This window comes from Cygnus olor, chromosome 1 (assembly GCF_009769625.2).
Source record: "Cygnus olor isolate bCygOlo1 chromosome 1, bCygOlo1.pri.v2, whole genome shotgun sequence".
Taxonomy (NCBI): Eukaryota; Metazoa; Chordata; class Aves; order Anseriformes; family Anatidae; genus Cygnus; species Cygnus olor.
The window spans coordinates 128,074,079-128,088,118 of record NC_049169.1 but is presented as its reverse complement, the minus strand read 5'-3'; positions in this window follow the sequence as shown (position 1 = coordinate 128,088,118).

The window sequence follows — 14,040 nt, the reverse complement described above, 5'->3', positions numbered from 1 at the left end:
TTATTTTCTCTTCTTGTGCCCAGCAATCTCCCTGTGAGGGTCCTCAGGCCTGGCAATGGACAAAATTGATGCAAATGGGTGGGACTGAGCTTACCAAGTGTGCTCCGTGGGTGGCACATCAGCTGCTGAAGAGAGAAATGCCAGTGTGGAAAGTCCTGAAACTCACCTGATGCACCCATGATGCTTCACTTGTGGCACAGGGGAAGGGTGCACTTCCTTGCCTCCCACAGCTTCAGCTTCCTACTTGTCCACTTAACCAGGATGGAAAGGGAGAGGCTTTCCAAATGCAATTTTATCCTCTTCCTGCTGCACAGCTCTTAAGGAGGAGTTGGCATGGAGAGCTGTGATGCCCAGGAGATGACACAGGCCAGTCCTTCTAATAGTCCATAGGACACTGGAAAAGGCAACTGCTTTCTACCAAGGGTCCAAAGCTGTTTTTCAGGGCTGGTGGCTGCTGCTTGTGTGACTTCTGTCTCCTTTTTAACTTGGTCACCATGGGGCCATGCAGCTCTGGTTGGATTTCTGCTAGGTGGCACATGCTAGGAAGGAGAGGTGAGCCTTGCAGGTCTGTTCTGGGGTCTTACTCACAAGGGAAATATAGGACATGCACCTATTTCAGAGCACCATGGTTGTCTCTCACTTGGTTTTTAAATCCTGGGGATGGTCATTAGGGGGGCATAATAAGTCTGAAGCTAAATGAAGTTGATACAGCTCAGTGCCACCATGAGCATGGAAAGCTGCAGTCGCGCTGCAGGGCTTTCTATGGCAGGAAGGATACTTCTGGGCATGCATCAGTGCTCATTCTGCAGGAGCTTTACAACTTCAGGTGGTTGAGTATGGGCAAGCCCGAGGAACCAAGCCTGCCTTCATTATAGTGGTGAAAGTCTGCAATAATTCTGAGTAAGCTGCACAGCTACTATAAATTTCCCCCATAAGTGTTTCTTCCTGGGTCGTTTCCTTTATGTGGTAGTGAGGCTAGGGGTTCACAGTTAACTGTTATTAAAATATTAAGTATAATTTTCTTCTATATTATCTCTCTGGAAAGAATGTGCAGGAGATGGCACGCCATGTGAAATGTAAATACAGGTATTCCAGGGCAAACAGCTTCTCTCAGAATATGGTGATCCCTGAATTATGTGCCTGGGGGTTATGTCTTTGATTTAAAAGCTTTTTCTTCTTTTATTATTTTTTTTTCCCCCTGGTCCAGCCTTGCTAATTAGCAGACTAATCACCGGCAGCCAGCTACTACAGGCTGGAGCAGAAAAGAGGAAGTTTTTAAGCTGCAGCCAGATCAGCCAGATCTGTGTAACTTTCTTGGTTTGGAAAAAATTCAGATGCAAGCAAAGGTGCTGAGCATACAAATGCTGATCCGTATCTATCGATGCAGGCACGTGAGAGAGCTTTGCAGCCAAATCAAACAAATGCTCGCAGAATGAAAGCATTCCTTGTGCGCCAGTTCCCTCACTGCGCTCTCATCCAGTTCTGGCCAAGGAGCCTCATCACAACACCAGCCACAAAGGACTGGGCATACCGGGGAGGCACCTCCATCAGTGATGCCAGCATGTGACCAGCGGTGTCCACAGCTGTGCGGGGTGGTGGGTGTCTCGAATTGCCTGGGGGTGCCACCACCGGTGCCACACGGGGTCTCCTGCTGGGCTGGCAGCCCTGCTTGCTGTGGAGTTGCTCCTGTGCTCTGCCGTGGCACACCGTACCTACCTTGCTCTCTCCACCTTGCTTTTCTGCAGATGGTGCTGGGGGAAGCCATGGGAGGGTATGCAGGGTAGGGAATTAATGTTTTCTTGCTTCACAGCTCTTGGCCAACCTTTCTGGCCACTTCTTCCTCACCTTCTGGATGCTTTCTGGCTCAGACAGGAGTTTCTTGATTCTTACTCCACGGATAAATCATCCACAACTAAGTACAAGCGGTGTTAAAAGAACTGAGAAGCTATTGAGTATTCTGGAAATATAGATGAATGTTTTCAGCATGAAAAGAAGTATATTAGTATTGTTTACACTATTAATACAGTCTTATGTCCTCTAAATTACTTTTTAAAGTGGTGTGGTTACTTCCCTAGGACTTTCCTATGTATGTGGTGAAAAACAGGTGATTTTGTTGAGTTAATTTAATGTTGTGTTTATCTGAGTTATATGCAAGGACATCACAACTACACTTGAAAATACCAGATGAATTAGTGTTTTGCACTTGTAGCAACTTTTGATGAGTTGATATTTCCAAAAGAACAAGCCGTTCCACTTCATTTTTGTACATTAAACACTGAAAGGAAATGGGCATCTCCAGTGTACCCTAGGTCCACCATACCAAGAGCTCCTCTTACAATGACAGTGAAAGAACAAGCACAATTCCACTCTTGCTTTCACCATGAACTCCCATGGGCTTCACTTTTGCAGGTAAAAATACTTTGAAGAGCATCCACTTTCCTGTGGGCCCACTGTGGCAGAGGGAGTTCAGCACACTCCTTCCTCTGGCCCTCGGAGAGGCCAAGGTAGAAGAGCAGCACGGAGACAGGCTCCTCACCCCACACCTATCTGTCCCCTGGATGCCATAGGGTCACCTTCCACAAGATTAGGTTGCCCAATTCCCATCCAACCTGGCCTTGAACAACTCCAGGGATGGGGCATACACAGCTTCTCTGGGCAACCTGTTCCAGTGCCTCACCACCATCCAAGGGAAGAATTTCTTCCAAATATCTAATCTAAACCTACCCTCTTTCAGTTTAAAGCCATTATCACTTGTCCTATCACTACATCCCCTGACAAAGAGTCCCTCCCCAGCTTCCCTGTAGCCCCCTTTAGGTACTGGAAGGCCACTACAAGGTCTCCCTGGAGCCTTCTCTTCTTCAGGCTGAACAACCCCAACTTTCTGAGCCTGTCTTCACAGGAGAGGTGCTCCAGCACTCTGATCGTCCTTGTGGCCCTCCTCTGGACACACTGTAATAGGTCCATGTCCTCCTTGTGCTGGGGATCCCAGAGCTGAACACAGTGCTTCAGGTGGGGTCTCTCAAGAAGGTTTATGAAGGCTTTTCTTCCAGGAAAGACAGTGAGGCTTATAGCAGGAGTTTTGTTAGTAGCAGAAATTTGCTTGCTTTAGTGGCCCATCAGAGACAGCTTTTAAAGGAAAGTGGCACCCAGGAAACCACTGCAGATGTGAGCCAAGATACCAGAAGGAAGGTATTGCCTGCATGCCCTCTGAGCACCAGCCCTCCAGGAGTGATGTTTCTGTGCACATGAAGAAATTCTGCTTTACTTTTGAGGAGATGACTCTCAAATCCTCAGAGGGTTGTACAGCATGGGATTGAATCCAGCATAAGAACTGAAGCCACATGTGAGAGAAAAATACAGTGAAACATGATGGAAGATCGTTTAGGAACCAATGAAGTCCTCAGCAAATCATCGGAAACACAAAATTTGCCTGAGTACTTTTCCTTGTGTCTGCTGCTGGTCTTCACCACAGTGCTGAGCTCTCACACCTCTGCCTGATTCCTATCCAGGAGTTTCAGTCTACCGGAAAAGAAGAGCTCCCTAATGCCCAGGATAGCATTTGAAAGTTGATTGCTTGCCATCCAAATGTAAAACAGCCACTAAGTCTCAGATCCTGAGTTTTCTATTAGCCTCTGGCCATTTTATTCCTTCCCTTAAAACAAACAGGTTGTGTCACTGACCTTAGTTAAACCCACACTGAAGCCTGATCTGACTTTATTTACACATTAAGTAAAAATGATGGCATTCGTTCATAAGATTTCAACTGCATCTTTAATATCAGGAACAAGCATAGTCACAACATCTACAACATCTTATAAATCAGTCTCCTCTCTAACAGTCTTTCCACCCTATTGCCATAGACAAATGGAGCAAATTCATGGACCGCAGTTATATAAACAAATGTTAAAGGTAGGAGGCTGGGTTGAGGGCATCCTAAATACATGAGCTGCAGATGCTGGGAGTGTGAAGGGAAAATGGGCAGGCCTGGATGCTCTTCTCGACTGGCACTTCCAAATGTTGAAGGCAACACTTGGACAGGTGAATGGCTGTGTGGGTCTGAACCCACTGGTCTTCACATACGCTCATTTCTTTGCTGCTGGGCTGTTGAAGGTGTAGCTAACAGACACGATGCAGCCCTGCGCAGATACCCAGACTTCCATGTACGTGTCACTCATGTAGCCAAGACAGTATGTGCTCTGCTACCCGCACTATTTGCACAGGTGGAGTAGCATGCGATCATACACCTTCTGGTACCCAAGCTGGCTTCCACAGAAAGCAAAGATGAAAGCAGCCCTTCTACTGCTTAGCTGCAGCTCCACTTGCCCGCAGCACCCACTACCACAGCTGCCCAGCTCTCTGGGATACAACCTGTAGGTCAGCACAGCCCAGAAAAGCAGTGCAGAAGTGAGGTCTCCAGCTCTGCAGGCTAGGTAGTGTGTCAGGTCCCATGATAGACCCATGGCCCTAGAATAAACACATAACTTTTATTTTTCTGGTTGGAGTGTGTAGGCAATAAACCTGCCACTTGGCCAAATGCCTGAAAGAGTCTTCCTATGCTCAAAAACAGGACAAAGCTTCAAAATGTAAAGGTGCTGCCCTGCAAAAACGCACTGCACTCATGGTCCTGTGTCGAACAGCACCCTGCTAGCTCCAATGCTCTTCCTAAGACATTGTTTCTTGAATTCCTCAGAGTCAGTTCTCAGACAAATCTTTCTGTGCCATGAGTCCATCTTCAGCAGCCCATGACTTACCTCTCCAACTAATCTGCTGTCCCACTGCTGGTAGGGCTTGCAAAAGCTACAAAAGATCTAGTCAGCCAAGGCAGACTCAGCTGCAGATAATCAACCCAATCCTGTTTAGCAGCAGGCTGGCACTGAGGAATGCGAGCACTTTCATGGCCCTGCTCCTCAGTGGGATTTGCTTTTCCCTGGAGATTTTGCCCCTGGCTGAAGCCCCACTTCCTCTTGCTATTCAGTTGCTCGAGCAGGCAAAAGAAGCCCCTGCCCACCTACCTAGAAGTTTCCCTCTGTGAACTGAGATTAAAGAAAACCCTCACTTTCCAATCCTTTCTGGCATAACCCAACATAGAGTGTGACCAAAGTTGGCAGGGTTCCCACTCCTGCAATTCAGTGATCGTTCAAGAATTAATTAGGCAATAAAGTAGAGGAGATTCAGCTCATTTGATCTAACAGTTTGCCAGGGAATGGTGGCTATGGCTTCATCTGATATACATACCATATAACTCAAATACTGATTCCATATAGTCTCCAAAAATACATTAAAACCAGCTGTGAAATACAGTGCTGCCATAAACTAAATTGAAGAGAAAAACTCTTTTGAAACTTTAGCCTTGAAAAGCATTAAGAGATCATCAGGTCTGCTTTAAATAAGACTATTTATGTGAACTGTCAGAAGTGTAAGCTGTATATAATCAGAAGTCAAGAAGCTAGGACATCAGAGAGACCTCTGAGCTGCCCGCATCTTGATGGGAACAGACACAGAGATGCCCACTGCCCAACTGCAGAATGAGCTCACCAGTAAAATTGTTAGGAAAGCAATTTTAAAAGAAGTTCAGTCGACTTGCTGGAGCAATTTCCCGATCCCACTGTAATAACTCCTTGCAAGGACAACACTGTTGCAGACTAAGGCTATTCAGAGATGTCTTTTCCAGTATAACAGGGTGAAAATTCTTCATGGTGAAAATTGTTGTTGCTCTGTTAACCACAGGAGCTAAAAGGCTCTTTGTCTTCCCCCAAGCAGATTCTCACAGATGCAGAAATTTCTACCCCTCGCTGCATCCCAAATTCTGAGTTATCCAGGAGCTGCTGCCTCTCCCGTCTGCTTCCATTTGACATTTCTGACAGGTAGCACTTCCCAAAGGTTGGTTTTATCACATTGTTCTTCTGGAGAGGAGAACCGGACATCTTTCAATTGTTTTGCAAATCATACTTCTGTAAATAAATCAATAACCTTAAAAATTCCCCTGGAAAGTGGCAAGAGCTGGGCAGGCTGGAGACCAGTAAACAGAGATGCTGATCAGTGTTACACACCCCACCGCCACAGCAATTGACCTTAGTTGCAGTTCTTGAACTCTGTCTTGGTGACAGTGGTGTAGCATATTTTATTATGTTTCGAAGGACTCCACAGTCTCAGGAATGCACTATGCACTCACAGAAGATGGGATTCTCCTTTAAGATGCATGAAGATGTTCAGTATAAACGATGGATAACTTCTTAGGGCTGAGCTGAATCAACAACATACGTTTATTATCTGGTTTATATTTCCATGTTGTTCAGCTTCTTTGTGAGACTACAGGGAAATGTTAACAAATTAATTGCATCCACTGCTAAAAGGGACTGTAAGAGCTGTTCTCAATCATCTGCTTTATACTGATAGTGTGTGTAGGAGGTTGTGTTTTTTACTGCCAGCTATCATTTGTACTACCATAGCACCTAAGAGCCTCAGAAATGTAGTGGGCTCCATTGCAGAGATGCCACGAAGATGGAAAAAAACAGACCATCACAGTCTCAAAAACCCCTCTGAGGTGTTAATCCCTGAACTTAAAGTAAAAAACAATGTAACTCAGCCATTCTCACCTCTTTAAAACTTTCACCTTTTCTTTCTAGATGAAATTACAACTCAGAAGCTTTTTGTTTCTCATCTTCTGTCCCTTTAAGTTTTATCTGCAAGACACTAGATAAAGTTAAGCCTAAAACTGAATATGTATCTTTTTACTGCAGCTCAAACCACATTGTTGGCATGATGGTGTTACCCTGATAACATTGTGACATGGGGTACTTTGCATATATTGGGATCTGTACCCTTCTAATTAGCCATCAACTAGATAAGCTTCAAGGGGAGGATTTTTCCAAAGGGTCTGGAATGCAGGCAGCAGATAAAGAGATAATATCCTAGTGAGGTATAAAACAAACCAAATATGGTGTTCGGGACTATGATGCAGCTCTGTCAAATTGGAGCACACGATATAACCAGTATATTAAAAAAGTAAATGTAGCAAATTGTTCAATTATCAGACAACCCTGCTGCAAAGGCCCTTCTCATTTTTCATCTAGGTGGTGTGAGTGCAGTTTCCCCCTGTGGGTGCACAGGTTGCTGCTGTTAACAGGACTGAGTCAGTGCTCCATGCCTAGAGAGTGGTTTTCAACCTCATAATCCACAGACCCATGGAAGTCCTTAGGCTGCCTCCAGAGGCTCTGGGAAGAGGGTTATTAACAGGCTCCCACCAGCTCGCCAGTGGTCCTCACATCGATTAGAAAATGTTTGGGGAGGCATGTTTCTTCACCTCTTCCCCTATGCAAAATGAAGCCAAGCCTTCCTGTCCAAAGTATTATTTCAGCTTCTGAAGATGGCTCAATGAAGTCAGCGTGAGAAGGCCCTGTATTTACCCAGGCAGACTGCTACCTGTCGTGAGGACAGGCCCAGCTTTTCTCATTTCACCCTCCCTGGTAGAACATATTGTCAGGACTCAGTAATACAAACTCAAGTTTTCTGCATTTGCTGGCAACAGATCATGGTTTCTTCTGCTCATTATTGCTTATAGCAGAAAGTGGAACATGAGGCAGTGATGTTGCCCCTTACAAGGGAAAAACTGAGAATCCAAAGTGATCTCATGACTCCAAACAGAATCAGATGATAAGCCTGGGAAGCTTACCCGGCTATAATGCTGCCTTGTACCAATCAACAGCTCAGGATTAGTAGGATTAAAGTAAATCTTGTTTCTGGCCTTCCATGTCTGAATTTCTGTTTGGCATGTGGTCAACAAAGCAACCGCCTTTTGCAAGGTAGTGTGACAAACTTATTTTTCCGTAAACATTATGGAAAAAAAAATGTTCTTGAAAAGTCTGTGAAGTGCTCTGTATTATCTGTGGAGATGGTACTAAAATTGGAGCAGAACACAATGTTCAACTCTCATTTTATAACAGAGCACAACAGAAGCACATCGTGAAGTCACAAACTTACATCTGTTCAGGTGAGGAAGGAGAAGCATTTTCTTTTCTCTATCATATACATCTCCTCCTTACACCACACCCAAGTCCTCCAGATGAAATACTTTGTATTATTTTTAATGTTCCCTTTTATACCCTGAGTATGTAATCACAGGTGAGCATTGGCTGACACACTTCAATTGTTAGCCAGGTGCAATGGAGAAAGGAGGTTCAAGGACACGAAAGGATGCAGGTAACACAGAAGTGAAAGAACTGGTATTTTGCAGTTGCAAAGATGCTGAGATTGCAAGCTTTAAACAAAGCCTGAGGTTTGAGCATGAGCATGCTAAGGTTTTGAATGATCTTTGCCAGCAATTTTCCTCTTAAACAGAGACTCCATTTCTAAAAATGGCAGTTTAAAATCTGATTCTTCATTGTATTAACTTCTCAGAATGGGGTGACATTTCTGAAAGATCTCTCTGTTTTCCAGAAACTCTGATCTCTCTTGTGCTTGCGGCTAATAATTGGCTCCTGCTCGGGTACCAAAAGGAGGCATGCCCCATGTGTGGACATGTCCGAACCAGCGTGGTGCAAATGGCTGAGCTCAGTCCCAGCTCAGGAACAAATGAACTGCATTTCTCCTGCTCTCCAGGCTTCTGCTCTGCACCATGGGGCTGCTGACTTTGATAAATACTAATGGCTAAAAGATACACAAAACATTTGTAGTGGGGAGGAGATGCCAGGTCTGCATTTTGGATGCAGACCTAATTTGGTAGGACTATTTGAAGCATCCAGTATCTAATACCTGAAACCAACAGACCTTTTAACCTATTCTCAGTGAAGTTCACTCAGGAAAATTAACAGTGTTAGGGGTCTTTGACCAGTAAAAGGCTGAAGTCTGTAACCCCTAGAGGCAGGGATTAACATCTTCAGATTGGGAATTATGCCTTGAACACCTCCTAACTTCTTTGCTCAGTGCCAGGGGGAGGGGAAGCTACTTGCTCCCTGGTTTATGGCCTGAAAGTTTCTGGGTTAGAATGTTAGGCATTAAAAATGACAGAGCTCCACTGGCGTCACTCTGATTTACAAGAGTGAAGGATCTGCCCCAGCGTGTACGGTGATTTTCTTCAATTAAAACCATGTCTTTAAGAGTAGGTGCCTGTATGTAGGGTCTGCCTGTAACTGTCCCCTGTGGCCCCACAGCTGCTGCTGCTGCTGTCTTCTGGCAGCAAAGAGGAATAACAGCTTTTTTATCTGAACACCACCAGATATAAAGATCACGCTGGCAACAAACAACGTATCGTGTAACAGCAGGGATCTTCTAAAGGAGTGTTTTCAGATTTACAGGAGTTTTCAGTCCAGAATGGAAGCATTAGTGCAGGTCCAGTAAGAAATATGATACCAGGAGTGAATCACAGTAAACATCTTTTAAAGGGTGAAGCTCTGGGCTTAAGTGATCTTTGTGGAGATACAGGCCTACGTTAATGTTACCAAAGCAGAGTTAATGGGCCAGGCAGTCAGCTGGTGCAAAGGGAGCCCCACTCAGTAGAAAGGCAGGAGTTGCGATTTCATTTATTGCTCATCATTATTAAGTGACTCATCCACTAAGCCACCAGGGTCATGTCACTTTCCCTCCAGAGCTTGTGGCTGGCTACCAGCTACTAATGTCAAAGGATTAATAAGGGGGATAATACAGGGACCTCAGAAAACCGTTGGGTACGGATTGGCCTGATGTCCCCAAAGCCATCAGGGCTGCACCGTGACACACGGGTGTGCACCCTGGAGTGGGCACTCACTTCTCACTGCACAGCTGCATTAGGCTCTTGCTTTTCTTAGGAAGGTGTTAAGCCCAGGAAGACTGGAGAACAAGGGGGCAGGTGCATGCATCGAAATGCACAGCCCATTTCCCAAAGCCTTCCCTTCTTCCCCTGGGACATCCTTTGGTGGAAGGACCTGGGACTTGTGGAGGCCTCGTCAAGCTTCACCCTGGGGTTCCTCTGCTTTTCCATTTCTACAAAAAGTGAAGGCCAAGTTTGGGCTGAAAAGGCTTAACAGCCATGAAAAGTGATACCCAGGGCTTACAGGTTTCTAAATGGCATCCTGCTGGAGGAAGGGACCATTAACCCTGCCTGCTAACTCCTTGGCCTGTGATCAGAGCACCCGGCCAAACCTGGGCTGAGCTTCCCCCTTCTTGTTTCACTTGTTTGTTATGCATATAGAGTGTTAATTGCCTGATAATTTACTTCCTATGGCCCACACACTTTGTCTTCTCACAGGATTCAGCTTTGACAGCTGACGTGGAACAGCTCCGATCTAATTCCAGTACATTCACACGAGCTGTATGGATTATTCCCGGCATTTTTAGGATGTGTTTGAACTTCCATAGAAGAAAAATCAGAGGCTATTCTCCAACAGTGACCCCACTGGAGAGTAAGCCTTAACCTTTGTTCTCTCATCTAAGGTATTAAATTAATTATGGAGAGCAAGATAAGTAGCTCTCAAGAACAATTTGTGCTTTAGTAACTCATTTCATGTAACCTAAGACCTCATGCTTGATCAGTGATGTTGCAGTGAATTTTTAATGTGTTCTGTGCATGGATTTTTTCTGAATTGCCACTTCAGTTTGATTTTACTTTACAATGCTCAGTGTTGTATGCTTGTCAAGGCAGACTTTGCAGGAGTGGAATTCTGCGCCTAGTTTTGAAATGGAAACAATATTGTTGAGACATTTTGCCTGTGGTAAGATTTTCAGTATTGTGACAAATGTTGAGATAGTAACAAATGTAAGTAAGGCTGTAGGAACAAGGTTAAAACATGCTTTCTTTCCTCGTGCTGCTCCTTGCTCTTGATTGATTATCAAGGCTTTTTTTTTTTTTTTTTTTGTTTTTTTTTTTTTTTTTCTTTTTTAGGAGTAAGGGATTAGATACAATTCCAAAAGCAGTATAGGTGCACATCTGAATATCCTGGGTCCTGCAGCACTCATCTGGACATCATTGTCCTGACACATCCTCCACGCAGCAACATCATTGCAACATCATTGCCCAGGCCTGGATGGGAGCCCAGTGTGGTTAGCATGGACTATGCCATAAAGAACCAGAGGGAGTGCTCTTGGTTCTTATTCAGACACTCAGAACATTTTTATTTGCCTGTACAGGGTTGGCTGCTGCTAAGATAGGTGCAAAACAGTAAATATTCCTAATTAATCCATGGTAAAAAAATGCACACATCATGTGGAAACTGACATCAATAACAGATGCAATAGCAGCTATGGAGAAATCCACATAAAACTCTTAGCCAATACTTCAAATACAATGGTCAGGTACAAAGTTGTTGACGTCATTCTTACAGGTGGAGCATCCAACCAAACTGCCATCCCAGTTAATGGAAAGGAAGGTGTTTTCCTTTTAATCATAATGGGTAATGAATAGATGCTGTAGTGCCTTCAAAAACAGTTTTCACTCAGCAGAAATCATACATGATGATTCAGTATCCCCTCCTGTAAACTGGTTATCCTGCTCACTCTTCCTACCTAGCTAGATCGATTAAAGTCAGCAAGGTATTTTATAAGCACTGTGGCTTTTATAGTCTACTATGACCACTCTTTTTTTCTGATGTTTCCCCCCATATACCTTATGCTCCCTCAAAAATTTTCTGGGGTCATTATTCATCTGCTATCCAGATGAGAAGAGCATGAGACTTCAGGAAGTTCACTGTAAACCCTAATATTGTTCATCTAATACAGAAGATGGTGAGAATAGTGTGAGCATATCTTTCTGCAAAAGGGAGATATTGGGGCCCAGATTCATTCCACCTGACTCTTGATGTTGGTTTGTAACTGAGATGTCCAGGTTTGGAAGCCAGTGCCTATAAAAAACAGGGACAGATGCAGGGATTTTAGAGCATGGTTCAGGTTTTAGCAAGATGGTTAACTCATTGACCCTCAAAATTAAATAAAGATTACAGGGGTTGTATATACTTTTCTTGTTATTTGTAATCACCATTAAGAGCCTCACCTTTGGGTAGGAGTGCCCCCAGAGTACCCACCAACCTGTGCTTTTTTCTGCAGCCTCTCTCCCCAGTCCTTATCCCCACCTGCCCTGAAGGGCCTCTGCCCACAGGAAATAGTCTGTGTTGGGGGGTGATCCTGCAGTATGCCCTTCATTTTATAATCACTTACGGGGAGACAAACCTGTGAAGGTGGAATGAGGACTAAAAGAAGTTACACGGCTCTGCTCAGATGCCTTGCACTCAAGATGTAGCCTTTATATTTCCAGAAATGTTTATTTGACTTACTAACTTCAGAGTTATTTTTCTTTGAGCAATAAATATTCCATAACACCCAAAACGTTTTAAACCTCTCTTCTGGCAACAATTTAAATTTGCTGAGCTCTCTTGGTATCTGAATGGTATTATATTGGATTAAACCTTTCAGAGGTTCTTTTGACACATCTGCATAAATGTCAATAGAACTAGAGCAAGAAGGGACAAGAAGAGAAGCTTTTGAAAATCAAGACACTTGTGTAATGTCTTAAATGTGGACCTAGATGGCTTTTGTGCCTGCATTATTATTTATTTTTGATACATAGTTGTATAATGTTTGTGATGCTTGTTTCATAATGCTTCATTAATCATAGTTGATGCCATCAGCAAAACTCCACCTCCTGCTCAAGCTCCAGTAATGCTAGTTCAGAGAGCTTTAATTAAAAATATTTAATGGAAAATACCAAGCTGAGCCAAACAGACTGTCTATCCTGGCCAAAATACTTACCTTGCCTGTTCACCTCTGCGTTTGCGGGTGGCTCTAATAACATTTGAAACTGTGTCAGGTTTTCTGATATTAGGCCTCATCACTGTATATTTGATGCTGTGTATGTGGAAAAAAACATAATTCAGAGAATTAACTTGTGAGTATTAAGGTAAGCTGCCTCTTACAAGCAAATGTAAGTGTCCATATATCGTACTCAAGATCTCAAAAACACTTTAAATTGCTTTCTTTGGGACAGTTGCAAAGTACTCAGTAAAGGGGTATGTTTTACTCTGTCCGCATATGAGTTATGTCTCATAATGTACACAAACGTGGGTCTCTATCATTGATGGTAGGGTTCATGGACTAATGTCCTCTGGCCTCTTTCCTACAAACTGTGAACTTCAGTTGCGCCATGGTTTAAATTTCATAGAGCTGTATGCCTTTGCATTGAAATTGTAAGAAAAGTCAGTCTGAATATATCAGAAAAGCAATAGCAACAGAACAACTTTTTGGATGCTAGAAAACAGGAGTAAGTCTCCTGGAAGATTTTGCTGCTATTCCATCATCCCTTATTGATTCGGGTGCTCCTTTTCAGGTTACTAACTACTAAGGGCATTTTATGTCCTGTTATTTGACTTCAAGCAATTGGTTGCCATGGAAACAGTAAGACACAGCTTTGGGCATCTTTGGGGCCAAATTCTAGGTGAAAGTCTCAGTGGGAAAATTGTCATTGTGAGATAGCTGGGTTTTAAATCAAAGCCAAAGGATCTCAGCTTAACAAAGGACTTGAAGTGAGATGTGACTGGTCTTGTCTCTCTTGATAACCAGAGACTTGTAAGTAATGGAGGAACTGGGATTAGCCATGGAAAAGGCAGGGAAAAAAAAAAAAAAAAAAAAAAAGGGACCTTGTAAAGAAGACCTTAAAAGAGAGCGTATGTCAAAGCATCACCAAACTGATGTAAGCAGGAAAGTGGTGGGGAGCAAAGTTTGCACAGTTATGGTGCGCTGTTAGCACAGTTGTTATCTGTATGCAGATGTTGCATTGGCTTTTCTGGTTAGCGCCTCTGGTGTTACTGATAATAGCAGCAATAAAGGCTTTTTTTCTTTTTTTTTTTTTCTTAAAATAAGAAATTACTTAACAGACTAGCTTTCTCAGTAAAGGAGATATACAGCTTTGCACAGGTTAGAGTGTCCTCTTTAAATGCTGCTACATTTCAGTGCATGTATGAGGAATCAGAGAGTTTACTCAGGCTGGCTTGAACAGATGGAACCTTAAGTCTAGTTGGGAGGTTTTTGAGCATTACCAAAACGCTTTTAATACCTCTCGTTTCTGCACCTGCGGGAAAT